Below are 7,197 nucleotides of genomic sequence, written 5' to 3'. Positions count from 1 at the left end.
CCCTCCCCCCTATGAGTCCAAGTCATTCTCTGACCAAAGCCTCCTAAGTAACTTCAACTACATCCATGGACTACCATACCTAACTTTCCATTTTTAAACTTGGTAAAAATTTAAGAGACGGCCACGCGAGGCTGCGGCGCACGACTAAAGAATGTCACGGGTTCCACTGGGGAAAGTCCTCCTGAGGAATGTCATCCGGCATACAGATGCTCACAATAAGATTCAGGAGGAGTCCGACATGTGGAAAATCAGGGAACTAGAGAAGCAGATGGAGGATGCCTACCAGGGGACCAGAAGGAACACAGTACCCAGCAGCTCAAGTCGGATGAGAAGTGATGGTTTTGATGAAGAAAGTCATAGAGACTATTGGAGATCAAAGAATGAAATTTCTGGGGCCCTGGAAGATGATTTTCTTAAGGCTAAATCCTGGAACAAGAAGTTATATGATTATGAATCCAATATACCAGACAGATGGGGTCACAGTGGTTATAAAGAGTTATATCCTGAAGAGTTTGAAACAGACAGTAGTGATCAGCAAGACATTACCAATGGAAAAAAAACATCTCCCCAGATAAAATCATCTGCCCATGAATCCCGGAAACATAAGAAGTCAAAGAAATCCCATAAGAAGAAGCAGAAAAAATGGTCACACAAAAAACAGAAGAAAAACAAAAAGGAAGCCACAGACATAACAGCAGACTCCTCAAGTGAGTTCTCAGAGGAAACTCGAGCTTCTAGTACCAGGAAAAGGAAGCAACCACACAAGAGCAAGAAAAAATCCAGGAAAAAGTCTCCTAAAAAATCTTTACCTTTAGAGGAAGAAAGTGATACTTCTCAGTCAGATGATTCTGCATCTAGCAGTTCTGAGGAAATTGAGGAAAGAGACACTAAGAAAACCAAAAGGAAAAAGAAAGACAAGAGTGTCCATATTCCTGTGCCTGACCCCGAGGTACAGGAGAGGACAAGCAAGCGCAGGAACTGGAAGGTGGCTACCGATGCCAGGTCTGCTGAGAGCTCAGAGGATGACTAAGTGGGGGAGCAGCAGTCCTGTTTCCCACTGACTCTTAAAAAAAGAGGGGGGGTGTTTGCTGGTGACTTCTACAGCACAGGAGTCTGAGGTTAGAGTTGCCCTGCCACAGCTACCTTTTTTCCTATTTTGGTTTGTTAATCTCCATCCCCCTTTGTTAATAGGGAATCTGGTATTTTGTTAAGGTTTCTTGAAGAGATTATTTTTTTCAATTAATCACTTAGGGTAGAATACCTATACAACAAATTAAAGAACCCAGAAAGCAGAACTCAAAAAAAAAAAAAAATTTAAGAGACAAAAAAAAAATTGTTCACCACCTAGGCTATCCTTGAGAATTCTTATAAAGTCAAGCAACAGTTCCAATCCAGGACTCTATTGAGGATAGAAAATGGCTTGACAATGCTACCATACATCAAGAGACCACAACCCAGAGAAAGGTACAGAAACACTTTGACTATTCCCAGGGCAACATGGCAGCTTCAGTTCACCCTAAAGACTCCCCCCTTGAAAACCAAACACTGTGTGGACATGAGATGTGAAATAGTAAAATCACTCAAAGCCAAGGAAGAAATTACAAACATCAGAGACAGAGCAATCCCTTTGCAAAGGAAGGAGACAGGGAAGAGGTGAGGGTTGATACAGTAGAACTGTACAATTCTCTGTGATCTGGGAGTAGATTACAGCTAATGGAGCATCCAGGGTTGGGGACAACTGTAACAAAGGCCCAAGGATGCCACATGAGCATGCACTCTCAGAGGAACAGGGGCTGAAGCAGAATGATTTTTGAGGACAGATCCCCACTCTTACACAGACAGCCAACAAGAAGACAGCTGCCTGTGGCTGCAGAAGCAACAGGACACCCATTCTAAAGATCAGAGCAGCTGTGGACACCTTAGGACTGGCCTGACTGCTAGACCTACCTAGGAGTTCCCACTGAACATCTGGCCTGATGCCCATGATTGGCCAGAATGTCTTATCAAGAACAAATAACCTCAGAGAATGTCAACATTAGGTATGATTATCCTGAGATTGTAAACACAAGGTCATTTTTGCCATGTATGTATACATCTGTTCTTTGGCTAGAAAAAGTGGTGTCTGCTTCTTTACTAATTTCAAAAGTAGCTTTATGCTTTTACTCTGTTTTTTTTTACTTTTATTTTATTTTTCTATAATTTTTAATTTTTATTACCATTTTATTTTATAAAGTATAACTTACACCTAGCATCCAGCCCATCATCTTTGACTATTAAATAGAACACTCTGTCATCTCTCCTAACTTAAAAGACTTATAAATCCATATGTTATGTCCTGGTTTAGCTTGTATACTATCTGAGAACTATCTTCTCAAATATATTTTCTTGAGGTTAAATAGCCTGGGTTGGCTGTGAAACTAAAAGTAGTCTTTCAATCTTATTAGAAATCTGAGAACTAGCAACATTATCTGAAATTATAGGAAGCTTAATTCAGCTTCCAGACCTGAGACAAGTGGGAGAGACAGCTGCCCACCCGTACAGCTCCAGTAAGTCAGGAAGTTGGAGTATCAGTCTTCAGCCTTCTGGCCCAGGATCATCTGACACATCTTTGAAAAACAGGAAGTGTTAAGGATTATCTTATTCTGTCTCAGCAGGACTAAGGTGTTCTAACCTGTAACTTGTGTTCTCTCGAGAATGGTACAGGTCTGCAGGAGAGATAGGCGATTTATACCCACTGGCCATCTAGACACAATGTACTACCTCACCTGGAGGGAGAGACTCAATTTCTTCTTTCAATCCACAAAAGGGGAGCTGCTAGGAACAGGTATGTCTGAACAACAAAACAATAAATAATATTATATGTCACATTCTGTGGATTTCTGACATTTTTAAAAATGAACTATGTATTTAAAAGTAATCTAGACTGTTGCCCATTAACTACTCTCAGCTGTTTCTAATTAAATCATCTGAAACCATCCTAACAATAATCTCAGAACCATGAGTTTGCTATTTGGCCCATAACTCACAGGCTTAAACATCTCAGATTAGTTTGTAGTTATAGAAGGAATGGGTCCAATCCTTCTACTTTTAAAACTTTGTATCAATAGGAGAATTTTATACCAATGATAACATTGATTCTTTATCAAATAAATTCTGTACCAAAATAAGTAATTATGACTTCAACTTAGTAACGATTATAAAGATTCCTACCAAATACGATTATGGTTACACAATCAATTCTAGCTATTTCCTCCATATTCCAATTATGACAATTTCAACATTCCCCAGAAAGACAACTAGAATAACCATCTCTAGACCCCCACGTCCAGAGAACTGGGGCAATGACTCTTTTAATTTCTGCAAACTGAATATGGGCGTTGAGATATCTTTGAATGGAGGAAGGGTAGGGAAAATGGGGGAGTTTGTTGGCCTTGAGAAGGCCACACCAATGATTGTTTTAGTCTCTGATGTCTGTGTCCTGACTGGATCTGGCTGAAAGTCCAAGATATCAGGAGTTCAGAGCAGGTCAGTTCAGTGTGTCTGCCAATGAGACTCACCGAGGCTGTATATTCTGTAATATAAAATCTCAAAGCAAAGTTTTAGTATCATCGAGATATCTGTTTCATTTGATTCTCTGTAATTTAGTCATCTGTGGGTCTCCCTTTGTCATATAACTCTGGAAGTTGTACAGACACTAATCACCTTATCTAAAAACAGAAAGACAAAGCCTTTCTCCCAAATGAGCATATCCTTGGGCCAGTAACCAGAAAACCCTTTATTTTGACCTCTCTCTCAGAGGAATAATATAACCACAAAGCTTAAAAATCACACCCATTTTGAAAATTAAAACAATCTAAAACAAATGAAGTAAACTAAAAATCTACATGTGCCTATTCTTAGGCTTTTTCTATTTTGCTTTGCCAAGAAATTTACCCAAAATTCCCATGGCATCCACGTTCAAAGAAAATGAGTTATCCTTCAGGACTTCAAATCTTCCCTAAAACAATTGTTTTCATACAGTACTTCCTGCTATCCTAAATAAAACCCTTTTTTTTTTATTGTAGAAACCTAAACCCAAGCCTTTTTCCTAATCTGTCATATCAGGATAATCAACCCAAAATTCCCGTGGAGCCTACATTCCCAGAGTAGGAGTTAGTTATCCTGCAGACCTTATTATACTGTCTTAAAAACAATTGATTCACACTTTGATCTATACCTGCTTATAAGCAGGGAGCTTATCAAACCACGGTTTTAACTCAAAATTATTGATGTAATCTTTTAAATCTGCAGCACCTGATCTGTCTTGTGTTACAGAGCCGCCATATTCCAGACTAGGCTAGGCCTGCCGGCCACGAGCAGTGGCATATTTTCTGCTGCGTGGCTCAGGCCACTGGCCTAGGTGTGCCAGAAGTACCTGCCCTGGAATCCACGAGACACCAGCATGGGAGATGGCTCTGCCAATCTTCCACTCTGTGTCCACAAGGCTAGGCTGAGCCCAGACCATCCCACCATTGAGATATTAGAAGAGGGCCAGGGGGGAAGGGTAAATTTATAAGCCTCTGATGTCTGTGTCTTCACTGCATCCAGCTGAAGTTCAGGACATCAGAGGTTCCAGCAGGTCTGCTCAGCTTGCTTGATGAGTAGATACACCAAGGCTGTAAATTCTGCAATATGCAATTCTCAAAACAAATTTTAGTATCAAGATAATTTTTTGTTTGACTCTGGAATCTTAGTCTTCTGGCGGCCTGCCTCCATCATGTCTAATCCATATAATTCTGGGAGGTAGAAATATCTTAATTATCTCTTCCGAAATCACACAGACAAAACCTTTTCCCCAAAATACAATATCATTGAGCCAGTAACCAGGAAAACCTTTATCTTGACCTCTATCCCAGAGGAAAAATATAACCACAAAGCTGAAAATCACACTCATCTTGGAAATAAAATCAATTTAATAACTAAAATACTGTATGTGTCTATTTTTAGGCCTTTCCTATTTTGCCAAGCAGGAAATGAATCCAGAATTCCGGTGGGGCCCACATTAGACAGAACCTGACTCTCCTGTGAGGCAATATAACTTTATATCATCTGAATACATTTGGTTTACACTATCTTTCTGTTCAGCCCTCTGCCTAGAACAGTTTTTTATTTATACCATCTATTTGTCTGGCTCTGTACTCCACACTTATACACTGTACTCGCTACTCTAGAGTCAGTGACAATTTCCCTATCTAAGTTCCAAACCACAGGGGAAATCCCCAAGTGATTCGGACAAATCTGTTTATAAATCATTCCTAAAAGCAAATAATCCCTATATAGTAACTTTGTACTTAAATCAGGAACTGCTCCACAACGGAGGCTTATTTATTTAGCTCTCTTGACTCAGAGAAGCTAATCATGTATACCTGTCTAGGCAAAGAGCCACAGACAGATTTTCTCTACCTATCCTTGTCCTGAACTGCAGGCGAGATTCCCACATGAATCAGACAAAACTGTTTCTAAATCTATCTCAAAAACACATAATCTCAATTTTAATTCAGAGTTCAAATCTTTCTGTCATAGAAGTAAGCTACTTCCTTCTTTTCTTAACAAAAAGCAACCTGCGTTTCCTCACAGCAGGGAACAAGCAGTTTTTGTTCAGGGTTCCATGCTAGGAGTCAGGTGACTTGTCTCAGCACTTACTCACTTTCTTAAAAAAACAAAAACAAAAAAACAAACAAACAAAAAAAAACCTTTTCCTCTGAGGTGAAATAGACTTAAATTTCTAGTGAATTCATGCCAGACGTTGGTCACCACTTTGTTGAGGGAGATATTTAAAACAGCTGCATCCAATCTGGTTTTTCTTAATCAGCCAGCATGTTCCCGACTAGCATAGGCCTGCTGGCAACAAGCAGCAGTGTATTCTCCCATGCTCAGCTCATGTGCCAGCTCAGGCATGCCAGAAGTACCTGCCATGGCACCCACGAGATGCCAACATGAGAGATGGCTCTGCCAATCTTCCACTCTGTGTCCACAAGGCTGGGCTGAGCCCAAACCATCCCGCCATCCACTCAGGCCTGGTAGAAATGAGACTCTAAGGCTTAAAGATTAAACAATAGCTTTATATATTTGGTAATGCTCAATAACAAAATGCCCACATAATCATACGTGTAACTAATACCCAACCTAGATATATCAACTACCTTTGACTGCTAGAGACAGGCGTACATACACGTCAGTGTTTCCCATTCTTTCGTTCTCTCGCTCTCTCTCCTAGCTCCTCCTCTTCCTTCTCCTCTTCCTCTCCTTACTCCTCCTCTTCCTCTCCTTACTCCTCCCACCTTAGGCCTTCCAAAGTTATGGGGAAAATATACCGCCACACAAAATTCCCGTGGACCCCACTTTAGAAAGAATATGAGAATCCTGTAAGAATTATTAGAGCAATATAAGTTTCTACCATCTTTAGAGCAATTAATTCAAACTTTCACTAATATCTGTCTATAGGAAGCAGGAAGTTTTTACTTGTTAAGCTCTCTGCCTAAAGCAGCCATCCTGTTACACCATCTAACTGTTGTCTCTCTACCTGGAGCCACAGACTTATCCAGTCTGTTAGTCTATGTCTTTTTATTGGGGAATTGAGTCCATTGATGTTAAGAGATATTAAGGAAAAGTGATCTTGTTGCTTCTTGTTGTTTTTGATGTTATTTTTATGTTTGTGTGGCTATCTTCTTTTGGGTTTGTTGAAAGAAGATAACTTACTTGCTTTTTCTAGGGTGTACTTTCCCTCCTTGTGTTGGTATTTTTCCCTCTATTATCCTTTATAGGGCTGAATTTGTAGAAAGATAATGTGTAAATTTTGTTTTGTTATGGAATATATTTGTTTCTCCATCTATGGTAATTGAGAGTTTTGCTGGGTATAATAGCCTGGGCTGACATTTGTGTTTTCTTAGGGTCTGTATGATATCTGCCCAGGATCTTTTAGCTTTCAAAGTCTCTGGTGAGAATTCTGGTGTAATTCTGATAGATCTGCCTTTATATGTTACTTGACCTTTTTCCCTTATTGCTTTTAATATTCTTTTTTTGTTTTGTACATTTGGTGTTTTGACTATCATGTGACAGGAAGAATTTCTTTTCTGGTCCAATCTATTTGGAGTTCTGTAGGATTCTTGTATGGCATCTTTATGGGCATCTCTTTCTTTATGTTAAGGAAGTTTTGTT

General features: G+C 39.7%; 1 pseudogene; it reads left to right on the top strand.

Annotated features, from left to right (window-relative positions):
* Positions 1-132: 132 nt before the first annotated feature.
* On the top strand, positions 133-1,159 carry LOC114616034 (annotated as a pseudogene).
* The last annotated feature ends 6,038 nt before the right edge of the window (positions 1,160-7,197 follow it).

Source organism: Grammomys surdaster, unplaced genomic scaffold (genome assembly GCF_004785775.1).
Source record: "Grammomys surdaster isolate TR1022 unplaced genomic scaffold, NIH_TR_1.0 232052, whole genome shotgun sequence".
Classification (NCBI taxonomy): Eukaryota; Metazoa; Chordata; class Mammalia; order Rodentia; family Muridae; genus Grammomys; species Grammomys surdaster.
The sequence above is the reverse complement of the archived record's forward strand: the minus strand, read 5'-3'. Positions and strand labels throughout refer to the sequence as shown.